At 42.3% G+C, this 21,517-nt stretch overlaps 1 protein-coding gene across 2 annotated transcripts in view; it reads right to left on the reverse strand.

The window, feature by feature from the left end:
* Positions 1–21,517, reverse strand: part of KLF7 (Kruppel like factor 7) — a 278,953-nt gene that overhangs the window by 43,957 nt on the left and 213,479 nt on the right. The window lies entirely within an intron of this gene.

The following is a 21,517-nucleotide window of genomic DNA, read 5'->3' on the forward strand; positions in this document are numbered from 1 at the left end:
TGCACAATTTTAGAGCTTATGGAGTTTTTTTATTGTTTTCCAACCATTTCATACCGAATGCTCCTTCCCGCTTATTTTCGAGTATTTTTTAGTTTTATTTTCTGAGGCTTGATTCATGCAATAGCAAATTGGTCCCTCACTTATCTTCACTTATTGTAACATCAGTTATGTGTGGAACATTACTTCTATGCCTGAATTTATAATGTGTATTTTTATCTCGTCTGCCTATGGTTTCTTGACACCTTGCCCTTTGACCTTTTCCGTTCTCTCCTTTACTAATTTTCATTCATTAATAGTGTGCTTGGCTTCAATAAGATTTCTTTTTCTATTTTTTCCTACTGTTTCTTTGCTTTGTTGATATACTTTAATACTTTAGTATTTTCTCTTTTTAAATACTATTGTTATATAATGTTTTGATAAATGGATTCATATCTTATTGTAGTGTCTGTTTTTTAGATATGTTTTTCCAAACTTTTAACAAGAAAGGATAAATTTGTGTTCTTAACCCCTCTTTTTGGATAAGATTATAATAAATTAATTTTAATTTTAACCTATCTATTCTTTATAAGATTTGGGTGTTTTATATACGTATTTTTAATAATTTATTGTTTAATTTATATCTTTTCTGGATCAATTAGGTTTTACACATATCTACACCATAGGACTTTCAGGGTACATATGTTGTCCCACATAGTAATTTTTTTTTTCTTTTTTTTCCTCGTGTTCTTAGCAATCAATTTCACAACATATTCACTCTATATATTAGATTACGGTCACTATTTTTACCTCACCAGAGTTTTTCTTCACCCATCTCCGCATTTTGTATTGATCATGATATTTTTATTATTTACACGTGTTTACACTTCTTTGGAGTCACTCTCCATCTTTTCATCTGTGCCATCCAATTCATTATCCTTTTTATTCACATTTGTCACATTCTTTCACTAACTCATTTTAGTCTCATCACTTTATCACTCCACCAGTCTTTTTTACCTTTTGTACCACACTACTCTTGTGCATGATGTCACTCACATTTTTAGATTCATTCTCACAGAGACTGCTTCAAACTGTTTACATATCACTCCAATGTACTTTATTATTTATAGGACCCCTGAAGAAGACTATCGTGTTGGGTCCTACGCTTTCAGCAGACTAGGTTCTTTAGGTTTTTATGTGGATCATTTTATCTTCATGTGGATCGCTTAATTGTACCTTTGGAACTTTGATATTTTCAATAAAATCCATTTCAGGAACATCGTCATTCCACAGTGTTTTTTGATTTTCCTTGGATTCTTTTCTCTGTGGATTCTTTGGGGTCAATTCTCTCTGGGTTTTGTATAGAACAAATTCCAACCACTCTTAGAGGAGATAAGATGGCCCGCATCCAGCTCCGTGAGCAATTTTGGATTTTTGAACTGACTATCATTTATCCAGAAGGATTGAACAAACTAATTGAATGGAACACTATTATTTAGTTAAGAGAATATCCTCTTGTGATCCTGTTTTTTGTCACTTCGGCCAGTTTGATTTGGGGCAAGTACATGGTTTGTCGAGCCGTCTGTAGGCTCCTCCTACAGTAGTTTAATTAATTTGGGAGAGCCTGTTTTTAACTGGTCCTTTTCCAGCTTTTTTCAATTTTTACAGCTTGTGTTTAGCTGGTTGTTTCATGCTAGCAGCTCAGCGTGACAAACTGGTTGTTACTTTTTGCAGACTATTTGTTCCCGTTTTGCACAATTCTTTCTGCTTAATATTGTTGGCTCAAGTGATTGACTTCTTTATTGAGTGAGTTCCAGCTTTGGCGGGGAATTTTTTCTGTCCATTTACTGTTTTAGTCTCTTTAAAATGTGACGTCACTGCAGTTATGTTGCCGTTGGGCTCTCCACCCCAAGCCAACAATGAAACACAGTTTTGAGCAGCAGCGTTCAAGAGACCCACTTAAGATTTTGGTGGTCTCATTTGAATTATATTGCAAAAATTTCCTAAGGGGTGTTTGTCCCTGAAACCAAGCCTGGTTGAACCCTAGAAGAACTGAGTGTGTCAGGTTAAGACTGCTAATCCTGATTCTCCAGTTTAACATTGGACACTAATTTTGTTATAAGCTAAGTATAGCTCTTCCTATGAATTTCTCATTCATTAAACTTTGTGTGGCTACTATGGGGAAGTATCATTACCTCTTGGTCACTATATTCTTTAAATCATAGTTATTGAGTTTATTTACTGTAGACCAGTGTTTTTCAACCTTTTTACACCCTTGGACCGGCAGAAATAAAAGAATTATTTTGTGGACCGGCAAACTACTAAGACTGAAATTTTAAAAACCCATTTCCGCTCCGTCTCCGCGAGCTCGGTCCCCGCAAATTAAACGTAAACCGTCAACAAGTGAAACAAAGCACTACACTCGTTAGAAGGAACTAGTTTTCTTTTTACAAAGCTGGAAGATGCCAGGGCAATCAAAATTACGACCTCAGCAGTACTAACGGGGACACACGACACATGCTTTCCTCTCAGCAACCGCTTTTTTTTTTTTTTAAATGACACTTAACATCCTGCCCAACCTGCCAAAATGGGACATATCATTTCATAGAGATGGGAAGTGCTCAGAGCCATGGACGCATTTAGGAAGAGAAGAGAAACGTCTACCAAATGCATCTAAGCTCTCGCACGAGCAGCCCGAGCCGCAGCAACTAACTACCATGTATGGAGGCGCTCGGTAACCACATGGTTACCGCCCCTGGGGCAGACTGGGGTGGGGGAAGGGAGAGAGTGAGGGGTGGCCGACAACCGAGCCTTCCAGAAGAATGTCCCCTCATTGCACACTCACCACAAACACCACCTCGGGGATGCCCAAAATGAGTCTTCTTCACTCCGGCCGAGTTGCAAGTCCCACCGGTGGTTGCCATCTTGGCCATCTGACGTACCCGACATTCAATCCTTCAAACCTCAACGTGTATAACGTCATAGCTACGAAATGCCGGGAGGAGGAGAAGGTGTGGCAAGAACAGACTCACCTGTCTCTCCTCTCTACCTTGACCGGTTGACAGGCTAGGCAGACGCTGCGCTTAAGTAAGCGCGTAGCTCCTCCTAGATTCAAAGCTCAGACTGGGAAGGGGAGGAGGAGATGTGGCAAGAATAGGCTTATCTGCCCCTCCCCTCAACTTAATTGGTTGATAGCATTGACAGACAGTGCATGTTTGTAAGATCTTCTGGCTTCCGGCTTCAGTTCATAGACAAAGCGCGCCTTTGTCCCGGCGCGCTTTTGACTTGACACCTCTGGCTTCTGCCTGCCTACCTGCCTCGGCGAGAATCTCGGCGAGAGGGAGAATTAGAAGTCCTTGAGCATGCGCAGATGCATGCTCAAGGCAGGCAGGCAGAAGCCGGAGGTGTCAGGTCAAAAGCGCGCCGGGACAAAGGCGCGCTTTGTCTATGAACTGAAGCCGGAAGATTTTCTAGGCACACGAGCTGTGCCTGCGTGCCGGTGCCGGTGCTAGACGGGGAGGTGGGTAAATTTAAGTCGTACTGGCGGGAGGGCCGGTTCGCGCGGTGGGGGGGGGGCGGTTGGAGCGAGGGGGCCTTTGTGAGCGGGGGGAAGCGATGCCAGTTATCGGGGGGGGGGGTGCTCGCAAATCGAGTCAACACTCGGTTTGCGAGTCAAAAGTTTGCTGAGTGTTTTGCTCGTCTTGCAAAACACTCGCAAACAGGGTTACTCGCAAACCGAGGTTTGACTGTATTTCTATACCAAGAAAGGAAGCTAACCCTGAAGAAACTGAAATGTCAACTGTAAAAGTCCATTTCTAAATTGTCTAATACAACTCCTGAGACTGAGCAATGACCTAACTTAACTTGTAACTATGTATTACTAACTATGACCTAACTGTGTTAATAAATGTACTGATCTAGCTGTACTAGAAACTGTATTGAATGATCGTATCAAACTGTCCATTGTAACTTCCTGTGTAACTGACAAAACTTCTTGCAATGTAATTCGACCTTGAACTGAATAGGTAAAGGCAGAAAAGAAAACCAGACTAACATAATATTAATACATGGTTATGCTAGTTTGGTAAAAAGGTTTTTATATATTTATATTTGTCACAATAAATTTTGCCTGCATCTTGTACACATCTGCAGTTTGTTTTTGTTTGTTTATGCTAGTTTACAATAACAGAAAGTAGGCACCTATTTTCTGTTACAGAATAGGTTCCTACTGCTTGTCTACAGAGTGCCTTACTGGAAGCACTAAATTAAATTATAGACCGGCCCCTTTAACCCTCAGGTACAAACTTAGGGGTCGATATTCAAAGCAATTTGAAAGGTCAGGAGAGAATCCTAACCATTTAAACCACTTGTCCAGAACTAACTCTGTATATTTACCAGCATTTAACCAGATACTGCTGCCAAATATTCCTCGTTAGTGCCTAAGCCAAAACTGGCTTTTCGTGAGTGGTCCAGGGGCTGAGTTGGCACTTATATGATTAAGTGTTGATATTCAGCATTTAATCAGCTAGGTTAACAAGATAAATAGGCCAGACAAAATACAGTCCTATCTTTATCTGATTTAACTTATCTGTTTAAATTCTGAATAAGAAAAAAATTATGTTCTTACCTGTTAATTTTCTTTCCTTTAGACACAGGAGTTGAATCCAGAGATCAATGGGATAGCACACATCTACCAGCAGGTGGAGATAGAGAAACTGATTAACAGGTGGTCCTATTGGCTGGCACATCTCCTGCATCTTCAGTATTGCTCCTTGCCCAAGCATCCAGAACCAGTAATATGCTTAGCATGTAAAAAACTTCTTTCCCATAACAAATTTCTAAGATAATAATACAGAATACAACTACCAATAATAGCAAAACTTCTGAAAGTTGCAAAAGATAAACCTATAGCCAATATCCAGAAAGAGTGGGGCTCTGGATTCATCTGCTGCGTCTAAAGGAAAGAAAATTAACAGGTAAGAACATAATTTTTCCTTCCTTAGCAACAGCAGCAGATGAATCCAGAGACCAATGGAATGTAGCAAAGTGTTTGGGTGGGAAGCAAACACTGTCTCCTCAATAACTAAAGCACCAAACACAGTCTCCACATGCACAACCACATCTAACCTGTACAGCTTAGAGAACATATTCTTGGAAGATCAAATAGCCACATGACAAATCTCCTGCATGGAAAAAACCTCTGGACTGAGTCCAAGAAGTAACCATTGCTCTGGATGAAAGGTGATGAAGTTCTTCCACCAACCGCTTACCTGCCATCAAGTAAGCGGAAATAATGTCCTCCATAAGCCCTCAAGCGATGGAGGCTTTGGACGCTGCTATACCTTTGTTGTGTCCCTTGAATAATACAAAGAGGTGATCTAAATGACTAAAGTCATTAGAAATCTACAGATAGTGTAAAGCATTCTACGCACTTTTAAGAAATTAAGTGAAGAAAAGCTTGCCTCCCCATTCCTCCTCTCAGAAAGCAGGAAGGAAAAGTCAAAGCGGCAAAGAAGAAAGGATGACACCACCTTAGGAAGAAACTGTGGTACTGTCCGAATTGACACCACAGAATTTGTAATTCAGAAAAAAGAATCCCTGCAGAATAAGGCCTGCAACTCAGAAAACCATCGAGCTGAAGGTATGTCCCCAAGAAACCATTCTTCAACCTGACATCCTTTAGAGCAGGGGTGTCCAACCTTTTGGCTTCCCTGGGCCGCATTGGCCCAAAAAAATTTTCTGGGGCCGCGCAAATGCTGCGGCAAGATGGTAAACACCTATGGGCAGCAGAGGAAAACACTGCATCGCCCTCGACCGGGGCGTACCAGCCAATAGAACCACTTGTTAATCAGTTTCTCTATCTCCATCTGCTGGTAGATGCGTGCTATCCCATTGGTCTCTGGATTCATCTGCTGCTGTTGCTAAGGAATAAATGTTATCCAGCTAAGTATAATCAGATATTCAATGCCAGTGTCCAGACATAGCCTGACATTGAATATTCAGGGATACTGCCACCACCGGCCAAAAAACCTCTGACCCACCTGCTGAATATTGACTCCTAAATTTGTAATTCCTCTAGAGAATTACCTACTGTTCTACTGCACCTTAAGCTACGACTGAAAAGGCTTGAACTACTTCTTAGAAAAAAAATTTTAAAAAAGGGTTACGGCACAGGAACAGCACTTCACTATGGTGCCAGGATACCTTTTATGTTTAGTGTTTCTTAGAATTTTGGGTTATTCATTTTTTATGCATTACCCTCCATGAGCATGTTTATATGTTATTAACTCAAAAATCAAAAACCCCAAAAAAGGAAAATACAATACTTAAAAGGCACGTTAAGACGTTACATGTCAAGTGAGAAATCTGGCCTAGAAACAATTATCAACCCATTTAATAAGGTTAAATAAATTAGAATAGTGAGAGAGCACCCTCAGTGTGGGATTCCAAGCTCTAAAGAGCAACTGCAAGAGTAGCTCTGGTGCTTAATACAAGCAGAGCCGGCAATGCCTGCCCGCGCTCAGACCTCTGGAAGTTTTTCTCTTGGTCCGGTCCCCAATGAAGGGGCTTTGGCCCTGAAACTTTGCTGGGTTGGACTTAGTGGACCCAGGAATGATTGCCTTCCTCAATCTGGGAACATCTAGGACTGTGTAACTTTCCACAGCAATTGTTGATTGTAACTGCACTCAGCTAAGTACCTGGAGTTTTTTTGCCACTTGTTGATTCTACTGCTATTTTTACTGCCTCGGGTCTGCGGGTGGAGTTATACTAGGGGCTTTACATGTCAAGTGAGATTTTTTTACTGGTTTTGGCACTTTATGTAAACAGTTTTTCACTAATTATAATCACATTAATTTGCACACATGAGCGCCCCAATGATGGTGTGCGGCTGACGTTGCCGGCTCTGCTTGTTTTAAGCACCAGAGCTACTCTTGCAGTTGCTCTTTAGAGCTTGTAATCCCACACTGAGGGCGCTCTCTCACTATTCTAATTTATTTAACCTTATTAAATGGGTTGATAATTGTTTCTAGGCCAGATTTCTCACTTGACATGTAACGTTTCAAGGTAAGTCCATACCATTTGATTGTGTTTTACATGCTATTAACTAACATGGTTGTATTGTATTAACATGGTTTTATTTGTATGTCTGTTAATGAAGAATATTTTAATATGTCTGTTATGTCTATAGACTCCTGAGGAAGGCATTCATTGTGTCAAAACAATGGCCATGTAGAATTTTGTTATGACATCAATAAAGACTTCATGAGCAAACTTGTACCATTTGGAAACATCTCTTCCTCGCAACTCTTGTGTTGCTAGGATACCTTAGTCTGACTCTGAAAGGAAGACTTTTGTGTATATGACAGAAAGCCAATTTTCAAAAAATGGGCTGTTGGCCTCTCTGTCAAAATTTGGATGGACACTACCAGTCTGGGCCTTATGGTAAATGATATGAAAACCTGTCTACCAGCAACTCAACTGTGACTACAAATTCATTTCACACCCAGGCCATACCTTTTAAAGTCCCTTACAAAATGAGCTCTCTCCTGACCAATAACTATGCAATAAAAGCCTCCATCACACTTTACAATGCCCTCTAGCTATCCAGTATCTTCATCATACCATGGAAATTTATTTTGTACTTTTTGTCAAAATATTTATCAATACAAAACAATTTAGAGCTAAGATACAATTCAAGCACTAGCCAGCAGTCACATCGCTACACCATGAAAACAGAGATAAACTGATCATCCAAGAGGCCCAACGGTAAAAAAATACAGAAAGAAATAAAAAGGGACAAAAGACATCCCCCTCCTATAGTAAATCTGCTTTATAGCAGGGGTCTATAACGTCAGCTCCTTTTTTCATAAATAGAGGCTGAGTGGCTAGCTTTCTTGGACTATCTAGCTTAATTATATTAAAAGCTTTTTCCTTATTGTGATTAAGCATCAGAGCAATAAATCAATAAAAGCTGGCTAATATTTTTTTTCAGGGGGAGCAGAAAAACCCCTGGCACCTGGCTGACTAAAAATTAATGCATGGCAGATGTCTAGGCCTAAAGAAAGCTGCCACAATTACTGCTACAGTGTTATGGAGATCCATAGTGCCTGCTGCCTGTGCAGAAATGGAAAATAGAGAAGAAAACCAGGAAAGAAAGGGGGATAAGGCTTAGATGGACTTATAAAAAAAGGAAAGGCTGAAGGGAGGTAGGGAAAAAGACCTAAGTGGAATAGAAGGTTAAACAAGTTATGCAAAATAACAGCAAATATAACCTCCAAAATATCGACAAACCAGAGGAAAAAAAAGAATGCAGATACAAATATGTTTGATTGCTTCTGTGGCAGAGAAACACCAGCAAACACAGCAATGCCCAGGGTAATGCCCAGGTTGAAAGCTCTAGTCCCTGTCCCAGCACCATAGCCCAGGGTGATTCAAGCCAATGCCATAACCTAGAGTATGCAGTTATGTTCCCAGTTAGCTACAGCAGCCACAAGAAAGTAAGTGTGCAAAAACAAGGGCCTATTTACCCCTCCGAAGCATGACACTAAGGGGCTAAAGAAAACCACTCTCATAAACCTTTAGGGAAAATTCTAGGAAGAAAGATATGGGAAATGGGAATAGGAATGCTCTATTCAATTAAGCAGATAGCTCCTGCTCAAGCCACAGGCTTGTGAACACTCCAACCAATCAGAGGGCAGTTCACACCTGGGTTGGGGATTAAACTGATTAAGCCACAGGCAGAAGGAGCAAGGCATACAAACCACATAGCTGGTGGGAAAACAGGAGGCATGCCAGTTTCTGCTCCAAGGTCTGGCTCACTAAAGAAGATAGGAGAGCCTGAGGAATTCTCACAACAAGGTATGACTTATTCTGATACAGCAGACATTGAACAGTTAATCCATTGGTTCTGAGGAGGATTTCAATATAGGGGAACAAACTGAAGATATGGACTGTTCAGATTTAATTTATTCAGAAATACCTGAAGAGAAAGAAATGGCTTGGGAGCGTGGAGAGGCATAATAATAATAAAAAAATGTCTAAGTCCCCTTTTGGTCTAAGTCAGTAGACGCTGAAGTTGGCAACAGGGAAAATGTCCATTCTCAAAAAAAAAAAAAAAAGTTCAAATTGAGTGTTTTTTTGAGACTGCAATCTACTGACCACAGACTAAACCTACATCTATCCCTACACATTCCTGACCAAAAAATTGCCCAAGTCCCAAACACTCAAACCCAGACCTTTTAGGCAAAGGACGGGCCAGTCCTTCGCCTAAAAGCAGGATTCTGTAACCGGCGTCTGTCAAAAAACAATGCTGGTTACAGAATCCTGCCCCCCACCACCACCGCAACGATCGCGGGAGGGTAGATGTCTAATCTCTCCTGCCGCGATCGCAATCCCCCTCCTGACAAAACTGCGATTGCTGGCAGGAGGGATCCCTCTTTTTTTTCCTACTGGTCATACCTCTCCCTATGCACCCTAGCATCCTTGTAACTTTCGCCATCAAGTTTCCAAGTTTCCAAATTTATTATATAATTTGATTAATCGCCTATCACAATTTCTAGGCGATGTACAATTTCATAAATAATCAACTTTTCAATCACACCCAAGTCCCGCTCTTCTGTCGTATACATAAGTTCTTCACTCCCTAAACTGTACTGTTCCCTTGTGTTTTAGCATTAAATCTTAGCTGCCAAATTTCAGACCATTCTTCAAGCTTTATTCACACCATCCGGGGTGTCTACTCTGTTGCAGATTTTGGTGTCATCCGCAAAGAGTTTATAAAAATGTTAAAATGAACAGGCCCAAGAACAGAACCTTGAGGCACACCAATTGTAACATCCCTTTCCTCAGAGTGATCTCCATTGATCACTCCCCTCTTGATCACTCCCCTCTGTCGCCTTCCACTCAACCAGTTCCTGACCCAGCCCATCACTCTGGGACCCATCTTGAGGGCACTCAGTTTATTTATTAGACGTCTGTGTGGAACACTGTCAAAGGCATTGCTAAAATCTAAATACGCCACATCTATCGCTCTCCCTCTATCCAATTCTCTGGTCACCCAGTCATAGAAATTGATCAGATTTCTGTGACAAGACCTACTCTAGTACCATCTAATATCACCCTTCTGTCTCATCTCCCAGCATGTGGCATCCTCTTTCTCCATCCAGCATTGCTATCTATCTTTACCCCAATACTCTTCTATTTCTCTTTGATCATGTCTCATTATGCAACATCATTCAATCACTTTTCCACCACGGTTTCATCTCTCTCTCTCTTTCTGCCCCTTTCCTGTCAAACAAAATGCACCAGAAAGGCCCCATACTACTAATGTCCCCTGCTATCTTCTGGCTAGCAGGAGAGAGTTGGGAGGAGAGAAGAGGAGTCAGGAGGAAGCAGCAGAAAGTGAGGGGCAGTGGCAAGAGGTAGCTCCACCCACCCTCTGACATCATCCACTACAGACCTGGAACTCCCCCTTAAAAGGGGAGGGGCCAATGGCGAGTCATCCAGAGTGCCCAGAGAGCGGGGCAGACAGGCAGGAGAGAGAGTTGGGCAGGAAGAAGGAGGTATGTGAGCAGGAGAGAGTCGGGAGGAGTGAAGAGGAGTCAGGAGGAAGCAGCAGAAAGTGAGGGGCAGTGGCGAGAGGTAGCTCTTCCCACCCTCCGACATCATCCACTACAGAACTGGAGCTCCCCTTAAAAGGGGAGGGGGCCAACGGCGCTCAGCCGTTTGGCGCGTGTCGAATGGGGAGCGACAAAGGCACCTTTGCGAAGGGCCTTAAGAAGGGACAAGTCACTGCACTGAAGAAACACCAGGGAAGGACACCTATACAGGTAAGTACCACAAGGGTAACAGGACAGACACAAACAGCAGATAAATAAACACAGCAGTCGCAGAGGACAAACACAGCAGATGCAGAGGACATAAACAAAAAAAAAAAACAGGCATAGCAGGTATATAATTAGGGGAGGGACTGCGCAGTAACAACACCAAGGATGCCACACAGATTCCTACACAAGGAGAAGCCACTTCAGACAACACTGAGACATAACTCGCATGCAATGGGATAAGGCATATAGGAAAGATCAAGAAGCATAGAGGACCTGGGAAACAAGAAGAAGCCACTTCAGACTACAGACCGGCAAGCCGACAGCAGTGGAAGCAGAAGATAGAAGCAGGATGTTGAGCTACCCAGTTTTCTGCACTGTTTGTCTTATGTATGACTACCTCCCCTCTGGGAGGCAGTCTTATGTATGCACTCGATGCGAGGAATTAGAGGGCCTGAAGAAGCAAGTTAGACTACTGGAAGGCAGAGTACTTGAACTGGAAGCACTTCGAGCAGCTGAGGAGTAGATCAGAGACGCAGAAAACTTCATGAGAGAGAGGAACATTGAGGAAGAAGTCAGGGAGTTAGAGAAGTTCATTGAGGAGACATACAGAGAGGCCTTGGAAAATCACTAACAGAGGAACTGCCAAGATATACTTACAGTGAATGAGGACCACCTGGAGGACAATCACAAGAAAGGAATAGATGACACAGCAGCAGGACCTGGAAACAGCGAAGGGAACCCACAGGAAGATGAGTCCAGTGCAAGCAAACACTGGGATGAAGAAAGATGGAAGTGCACCGAGGACACAGACCTATGGCTAGAGAGATGGATGTACACTGAGGACACGGACCTGCGACTAGAGAGACAAGAGAAGACAGCAATCGTCGTGGGGGACTCCATCATCCGCCAAGTCAACAGCCAAATAGCAAGAGGAAGAAAGGATGATCCGGTGACCTGCCTACCAGGAGCCAAGGTGGAGGATATAGTGAGCCGCATCGACAGTGTGGAAGAGGGGACAAACGATGTGAGCAACAGGAACTACATCAGGGAAACACTGAAAGACCAGTTCCAGATACTAGGAAGGAAGCTGAAGACCAGAACGCTGAAGGTAGTGATCTCGGTGATCTTGCTGATACCCAGGGCCGACGGGAAGAGGCAGACGGAACTGCAAGCAGTCAACGCATGGATGAGGTGCTGGTGTGAGGAAGAAGGATTCCACTTCGTGCGCAACTGGACGATGTTCTGGGGGAAGAGCAAGCTATACAGGAAGGATGGACTCCACCTCAACGAAGACGGAACAAGGATACTTGCAAGCAACATCAAGCGAGAAATTGAGAAGTTTTTAAACTAAGAAGAAGGGAAAAGCTGACAGTTGACCAAGAGTCGATGGTTCGAGAAATGGTATACACAGAGGATATCATGCAAGAACATAAGAATTGCCACTGCTGGATCAGACCAGTGGTCCATCGTGATCAGCAGTCCGCTCAAGCGGCTGCCCTCTGGTCAAAAACCAGCGCTCTAACTGAGACTACCCTACTTGCGTACGTTCTGGTTCAGCAGGAACTTGTCTAACTTTGTCTTGAATCCCTGGAGGGTGTTTTCCCCTATGACAGACTCCGGAAGAGCGTTCCAGTTTTTTACCACTCTCTGGGTGAAGAAGAACTTCCTTATGTTCGTACAGAATCTATCCCCTTTCAATTTTAGAGAGTGCCCTCTCATTCTCCCTACCTTGGAGAGGATGAACAACCTGTCCTTATCTACTAAGTCTAGTTCCTTCAGTACCTTGAATGTTTCGATCATGTCCCCTCTCAATCTCCTCTGTTTGAGGGAGAAGAGGCCCAGTTTCTCTAATCTTTCGCTGTACGGCAACTCCTCCAGCCCCTTAACCATCTTAGTCGCTCTTCTCTGGACCTTTTCGAGTAGTACCGTGCCCTTCTTCATGTACGGCGACCAGTGCTAGATGCAGTACTCCAGGTGAGGGTGCACCATGGCCTGGTACAGCAGCATGATAACCTTCTCCGATCTGTTCGTGATCCCCTTCTTTATCTTTCCTAGAATTCTGTTCGCCCTTTTTGCCGCTGCCGCACATTGCGTGGATGGCTTCATCGACTTGTCCATCAGAACTCCCAAGTCTCTTTCCTGGGAGGTCTCTCCAAGTAGCGCCCCGGACATCCTGTATTCATGCATGAGATTTTTGTTACCTACATGCATCACTTTACACTTATCCACGTTGAACCTCATCTGCCATGCTGATGCCCATTCCTCAAGCCTGATTATGTCACGTTGCAGATCTTCACAATTCCCGTGTCCTCACTACTCTGAATAACTTTGTATCGTCCGCAAATTTAATCACCTCACTTGTCGTACCAATGTCCAGATCGTTTATAAAGATGTTGAAGAGCACGGGTACAAGCACTGAGCCCTGCGGCACCCCACTGGTGACATTCTTCCAGTCCGAGTATTGTCCATTTACCCCCACTCTCTGTTTCCTATGCTCCAGCCAGTTTTTTATCCACGTGAGTATTTCACCCTCGATTCCATGGCTTGCAATTTTCCGAAGTAGTCGTTCATGTGGAACCTTGTCAAATGCCTTCTGAAAATCCAGATATACAAGAAGATTGCAGGGAAGACTCACCGGATCATAGGGAAGATAGAAATCCTGACAGATCGAAAGGGACAGAAGGAGGAAGGAAGTGCAAGAAAGTAGCAGGCCACAAACTTAAATGTATGTACACAAACACAAAGAGCCTAAGGAATAAAATGGGGGAATTGGAAGCTATGGCACAAAAATATAACCTAGACATCATCGGCATCATGGAAACATGGTGGAACGAGGACATCTGGGACACTATGCTACTGGGATACAAGCTATATCGCAGAGACAGAGTAGGACAAAAAGGTGGGGGTATTGCCCTATACATAAGATTGAATTGAGTCTACCAGAGAGAACACGCCAGAAATGAACAATAAGGTAGATTCTCTATGGGCCAAAATACTGGGAACAAATGGAACGGATACGAAGATCGGCATCTAATATCGATCTCCAGGGCAGTCTGAAGAGACTGATGAAAAATGACAGATGAGATTAAACACAAATACAAGGGAAGCAACACAGTTATCATGGGCGACTTTAATTATCAGGGGATAGATTGGAACCTAGGCAGCTCCAGATGCAGTAGGGAGACCAAGTTCCTAAATTCTGTAGGCAATTGCTTCCTAGAACAACTTGTCATGGAAAATAAGAGAGGATATGCAATTCTGGACTTTAATTCTAAATGGACTATGATGACCACCACAAGGTACAGAAGTAGAAGGGACGCTGGGAAACAGTGATCACAACATGATCCACTTCAACCTAGACACAGGAACAAAAAATCGATCCAGAAAGACTGCCATGGCACTGAACTTCCGAAAAGGGAACTACGAAGGGATGAGAGTCATGGTGAGGAAGAGGATAAGCACTGTAAATATGCTAGAGCAAGCAAGGTCCCTTTTTAAGGACAGTCACCGAGGGGCAAAATCTATATATACCGCGTACCAACAAGGGTTCTAAGAGGAAAAAGAACAAGGAACCGGTGTGGCTCACTGTAGCACTGAAGGAAGCAATCAGAGACAAGAAGACTTCATTTAAGGAAAAGAAAAGGACAAAAACAGATGAGAACTGGAAAAAGCATAAACAACATCAAAGCAAGTGCCATAAGGCGGTAAGAAGGGCCAAAAGGGACTACGAGAAAAAAATAGCCAAGGAGGCAAAAAATTTTAAGCTGGTTTTTTTTTATATATTAAGGGGAAATGACCCGCAAAGTAAGCAGTGGGGCCATAAGATGACCATGGAATAAAGGGAATACTAAAGGAGGACAACGCCATCGCTGACAAACTGAACACATATTTTGCGTCTGTATTTACCAAAGAGGATAAATCCAATATACCAGAAGCCAACATGATATACACAGGAAGTGAAGACAGGAAACCGACAGGGTCAACGGTCAGTCTAGAAGAGGAATGCAGACAGATTGATAGGCTTAAAAATGATAAATCCCCAGAACCAGACAGCATCCACCCAAGGGGTTATAACTGAACTGCTTCAACTAGTAAGAAATCTATAGATCAAATCAGGAAAGATTCCGGAAGACTGGAAAGTGGCGAATGTTACGCCGATCTTCAAGAAAGGTTCAAGGGGGGGATCCAGTAAACTACAGACCAGTGAGTCAGACTTTGGTACCGGGAAAGATGGTAGAGGCGCTGATAAAGGACTGCATAATCGATCACCTTGATGAACACAGACTGATGAGGACTAGCCAGCACAGCTTCAGCAAAGGAAGATCTTGCTTGACAAATTACTGCACTTCTTCGATAGACAAGGGTGACCCGTTCGACATCATATATCTAGATTTTCAGAAGGCATTCAGCAATTTACTTTGAAAAATTGCAAGCCATGGAATCAAGGGTGATATAAGTTTAAGTTTAAGTTTATTAGGATTTTATATACAACCTATCAAGGTTTTCTAAGCGGTTTTACAATCAGGTACTCAAGCATTTTCCCTATACTCACGTTGGTTAAAAACTGGTAGGAAACAGAGAGTGGGGATAAATGGACAATACTTGGACTGGAAAAGTGTCACAAGTGGGGTGCCACAGGGTTCAGTGCTCGGGCCTGTGCTCTTCAACATATTTATAAACAACCTAGAAATTGGCACGACGAGTGAGGTGATTAAATTTGCAGACGATACAAAGTTATTCAGAGTAATGAGGACACAGACGGATTGTAAAGACCTACAATGAAACATAAACACACTCGAGGAATGGGCTGTGAAATGGCAAATGAGGTTCAACGTGGATAAGTGCAAGGTGATGCATGTTGGTAACAAAAAATCATATGCTCGAATACAGGATGTCCGGTGCTGTACTCGAAGAGAGCCCTCAGGAAAAAGACTTGGGAGTACTTGTAGACAACTCAATGAGACCCTCCGCACAATGTGCAGCGGCGGCGAAAAGGGCAAACAGAATGCTTGGAATGATTACGAAGGGGATCACAAACAGATCTGAAAAGGTTATCATGCTGTTGTACCGGGCCATGGTACGCCCCCACCTGAAATACTACGTCCAACACTGGTCACCATAAATGAAAAAGGACATAGTACTACTCGAAAGGGTCCAGAGAAGAGTGACAAAAATGGTTAAGGTACTGGAGGAGTTGCCATTCAATGAAACTGGGCCTCTTCTCCCTTGAAAAGAGGAGACAGAGGAGACATGATCAAATCATTCAAGATATGGAATGTAATTTACTTAGTAGATAAAGAGAGATTGCCCACCCTCTCCGAAATGAAGAGAACCAGAGGGCACTCGCTAAAGTTAAAAGGGAAACGTTAAGAAGTTCTTCTTCACCCAGAGAGTGGTAGAAATCTGGAACGCTTTTCCAGAGGCTGTTATAGGGGAAAGCACCCTTCAGGGATTTAAGAAATGATTAGATAAGTTCCTGCTGGAACAGAATATACGCAGGTAAGGCTAGACTCAAATAGGGCACTGGTCTTTGACTTAAGGGCCGCCATGTGAGCGGACTGCTGTGCACGATGGACCACTGGTCTGACCCAGCAGTGACAAATCTTATCTTCTTATGTCCCTATACACCTTTCTAAACCTTAATATAAATGTGAAACTTTCTTTTGTTTTAGTTCCATCAAAAAAGATTTAAAGTCTCAGATATTCTCATCCAGCCCTGGCTGAAAGTGTTAAATTGTTATAGGAAACTACTGTATATCATAGAACAAAAATATCAAATATTGATCTTTACTGAGGAAATGTAATGGAGATATGCATGCCAGAAAATTAAAAGCGACAATGCAGAGGAACCAAAACAACTCTCAGTGAATTTGGAGGATGTAATAGGGCAAATGTACAAACTAAAGAGTAGAAAATCACATGGATCAGATAGTACACATCCCAATGTGCTGAAAGTGGAAGCAAGAATGCTCCATTGAAATGTGTTATGGTTAAAATCTGAGCACTGTGTCGGTGACGTCGTACCGCTGCTATGGTGCCCTGCTGAAGAACTTATGAACACACTAAAACATTTAAGAAAGTTATTTAAATTATTTATGTACGCCTTATAAAAAAAAACAGTCCAGTATGCAAACAGGAAGTGGGGTTTGTTATTTTGCTCTATATTGAATTTTTACCCTTCCCGATATTTAGATTCTAATTAAAATCCCCTATTCATTTGGATAAAGATGTATGTATGGCAGAAAGTGAAGGAGAGAAAAACAGCAAATGGATAAGGTGGCCCTGGATACACAGGTAAGAGCTCAGATAGAAGGCTGAGAAAAGATGGTTTGAAAACCATAATCACCAGACAACAAAGGTAGGGGAAATAATTTTATTTTCAATTTAGTGATTGAATTGTATCAATTTTGAGAATTTATATCTGCTGTCTATATTTTGCACTGTTCAGGAAAAAATCTGTATGTTTCTATTTCTCTGGGGTTGTACTACATGCAGAGTCTTGAATCTTAGGGTTTCGTTTGTATATATTACTACTTTTAGTTTGTGGTCCCGTATTTACATAGGGTTATCTGTGTTCTGGTAGGAATGAATGTTGAGAAGCATACAGTGTGCTTTGTGTAGCTTTGTGGTTAACCATTACATGTTGTTAATAAGATTATATTTTGTGTATATATGAAAAATGAATGGGAAAAATGGTATTACAATTAGTAGTATTATGGGGATCTGGGGCGTAAATTGGGTGGGGTCTGGCCCGCGACTTAGAAGTGTTTTAGATTTCGGCCCCTTAATGTGATTGAGTTTGACACCCCTGCTCTAAGTCATGGTTTAATAGGACAAAGTAGACATGAATTTGGCCAAAGGAAGTCCTCTCTCACCAATCTGCTACAGGTTTTTGAAGGCATAAATAAACATGCAAATAAAGGTGAGTCAAAGGATTTAGGCCCTTATTTTAGGAGCAATCCCATGTGGAAACAACAGTTTTTACATGTGCAACTTGGCATACTCGTTTACATAAAAGTCTTTTAAAGGGGCTTATTTTACACATGGGAAAGCTTATTATGTCTAAACAGCAAGTCAAAATGCTACCTGAGAATATACCACGTATGGCTGATTTCTTTGGTAAGTAAAGGGTTTTGAGCCTGTGCCACATGCCTATTTGTCTTCCAAATCCCTAGCTGGTCATATATGCAGAAACACATTTTTTCCAGACAGGCTCCTCAAAAGAGGAGGAACATATGGCGTGTGTTAACTCCTATGCCACGGAGAAAACAATTTACCTTAAAAGCAGTTTTCCCTTTTTGGGGGTGTATAGGAATCATTTCAACAAAGCTAAATGGTGTCAGGTCAAAACCACGGAAGACAAAGGCACGGGCCAACAACTGAGCGCAGTGTGGAGGCGTGCGCCGAAGAAAATAACTGTTTTTAGGGGCTCCGACGGGGGTGGGTGGGGGGAACCCCCCCACTTTACGTTATACAGATCGCGCCGTGTTGTGGGGGGGTTTGGGGGGTTGTAACCCCCCACATTTTACTGAAAACTTCACTTTATCCCTAAAATCAGGGAAAAAGTTAAGTTTACAGTATAATGAGGGGGGTTACAACCCCCAAAACCACCCACAACGCCGCTGCGATCTGTATTAAGTAAAGTTGGGGGGCTCCCCAACAAAAAACCCTGTCGGAGCCCCTAAAAACCGTCTTGCGCTCAGTTGTCAGCGCGCGCCTTTGTCTTCCGCGGTTTTGTCTATGAACCTAGCTAAATAGTTCATTGTGACTAGGTTTAAATTAGTTTTCTGCGTGTGTGTGTGTGTGTGGTGGTGGTGGTGGTGGTGGTGGGGACATTTTGTTTATCCCCAAATATTTTATAGTGGTCTGCTCAAAAGACCACAAAAAATGGTTTAGAAGGGGCCAGTCTAAAGTATACACATGCTGCATTTTGCTTTCATAAGTCAGAATGTATGCACGTGTGAATGGATCTGATTATTTTGCTGCCATTCTGAATAGGAAAAAGCATCAAAATAAGGGTAGCAATTGAGATATGGGATAATCCCAGAAGATATTTCTGCTCCTATGGTCACCATGCTTTACATGCATGGACTTGCCACCTCAGTTTGTTTTAGTGGATATTTGTGACTGCTTTTCTAATTCATCTTTGTTTTTCTTCCTCAATGAACTTTTGTCTGTCAAAAAGGAAGGCACTAAGTCACTGACTAGCACTGCCAGGGTGCAGTGTGTGCTCTTTAATACAATGCACTGCCTCATGCCAATATTAGAAGACAAATGCAAGGGCGACCTTTTAACTTTGTCTGATGGGATCTTTGACCTGAAAGCATCAGCAGATTAGATCATTTTTGCTTTATAGCATTAAAAAATTGCTGTTGTTTTTAGTGATGGTGCATGACATCTGATAAAATGTCATGTATAATTGGGGAAAAAAACATACATTAATTGCAGTTCCTTTGCATGAAATAATGCTACAAAGGAGGAATTTGTGAGTAAAGGTAGAGCAGAAAAAGACTCCATTAGCAGAATTAGGCCTGTATTCCACATATGATTACGAGAGGCAGATTTTAGAAAGTACACAGAGAGGGGAATCCAGGTGGATACATGCAGAATTTTCATATTTTACATAGGCTATTATTGAGATGGCTTGGGGAAAATCCACTGCTTATTCCTAGGATAAGTAGCATAAAATCTGTGGACCACAACATCCTAGATACAATAGGAATCACAGACAAGGTACACACATGGTTTCAAGGATTCCTACAATCCAGAACTTACAAAGTAAAGTTGAACAAAGAAAAATCATAACCATGGTCCAACCCCTGCGGCGTACCCCAAGGATCTCCACTATCTCCAACTCTCTTCAATCTCTATATTGCATCCCTTGGCACCTGCCTGGACAAATTAGGCTTAACCTCCCATAGCTATGCAGACGACATCACCATTCTCCTTCCTTTTGACCAACCAATGTCCTCCATGACAGACATACTACACAGGACGCTTGAAACAGTAGCAACATGGATGAAAAATCACAAACTGAAACTGAACTCAGACAAGACAAAATTCATTCTCCTCGAAAATAATAAAACCCCAACCCCAACAAATCTAGTAATAAACTCAATCACATACCCCATACAACCCACTCTAAAACTTCTAGGAATGACGATAGACAGATGCTGTACCATGTAACCACAAATCAACAAAACAATACAAAAATCATTCGCGGTCAAGTTCGAAAATTCATCGACAGAACACAATTCCAGCTCTTGGTTCAGTCCCTAGTCCTAGGTCTTCTACTGCAACATACTCTATCTCCCCTGCCCCATAACCATGATAAAACAACTACAAACAGTTCAAAACACAGCGCTAAGACTTATCTATTCACTGAGGAAACACGACCACATCACGGCGGCATATCTCGACTCACACTGGCTCCCAATACAAGCAAGAGTACAATTCAAATTCTACTGCCTACAATTCAAATTCTACAGCCCAGCCTACCTAAACAATCGCCTAATCCAAACTACCTCAACCAGACATAGGAGAACCCACAAACCGTTCACGCATCCCCCAATCAGAGATGTCAAATGAAAAAAACTGTATGATGGCCTTCTATCCACACAAGCAGCAAAACTAGACTACCAACTCTCCAATTTACTGATAACGACCCCAGACTACAAATTGTTCAGAAAAGAAATAAAAACCATGCTAGTCAAGAAATCCTTGAAGACAAACTAACACCGCAAGACTCATCCCAATTTTCTGAAGCAACTCGCTCTACTCTTCAATTCCTCTGGAAATGACCAGATAACTTCTTTTGTAATCTGCCTTGAACCACAAGGTAATGGCAGAATAGAAATCACTAATGTAATGTAATGTAATATTTTTAAAAAGCTGTATACAGGGAATAAAATACCACAGACAACCTCCACGCATGCATGGGAGTAGAATATTTCTAAAATCACTGTTCATGCTGTAGACCAGTATTCTTCAACCACCGGTCCGTGGACCGGTGTCGGTCCACAGAAATTTTCTGCCAGTCCACGTGCATCTGGTCCGAGACAGTGTTCTTCAATTGCCGGCCCGCAGTGCGATCGATGCGGCATAATCTTTGGGCTAGCTCCCTCTACCTCAGTGCTGCAGTACTCTTACGCACATCCTGTACCTGAACCAGAAGCCGTCTCTCTGACATCACACCGTCAGAGGGAAGGCTCCCATATAAAGCGCGGGACACGCGCAAGGAGCCTCTGCCCGTGGCTTTGTGCACTGCATCAGTGAGGAAGAGGGAGCTGGCCCGAAGATAACACTGGGGGCAGCATAAAATGGCCAGGCGGGAGCAGGCCAGAAGGTAAAGCACAGCATGGAGGGAGGGAGAATGATTTTACTTTTAAATTTAGTGATTGAATTGTGTCAATTTTGAGAATTTACTTCTGCTGCCTGTATTTTGCACTGTTCAGGAAGAAATGCATTTGTTTCTTTTTCTCTGGGGTTGTACTACATGCAGAGTCTTGCATCTTAGTTTTTGGTCCCGTATTTGCATAGGGGTTATCTGTGTTCTGGTAGGAATTAATGTTGAGAAGCATATGTACAGTGTGCTTTGTGTAGTTTAATTTTGTGGTTAACCATAATGTGTTGTTAATAAGATTATATATTGTGTGTGTATATATGAAAAATGAATAGAAAAAATGGTGTTACAATTAGTACTATTATGGGGCGGG

The sequence above is a fragment of the Geotrypetes seraphini genome, chromosome 5 (assembly GCF_902459505.1).
Source record: "Geotrypetes seraphini chromosome 5, aGeoSer1.1, whole genome shotgun sequence".
Taxonomy (NCBI): domain Eukaryota; kingdom Metazoa; phylum Chordata; class Amphibia; order Gymnophiona; family Dermophiidae; genus Geotrypetes; species Geotrypetes seraphini.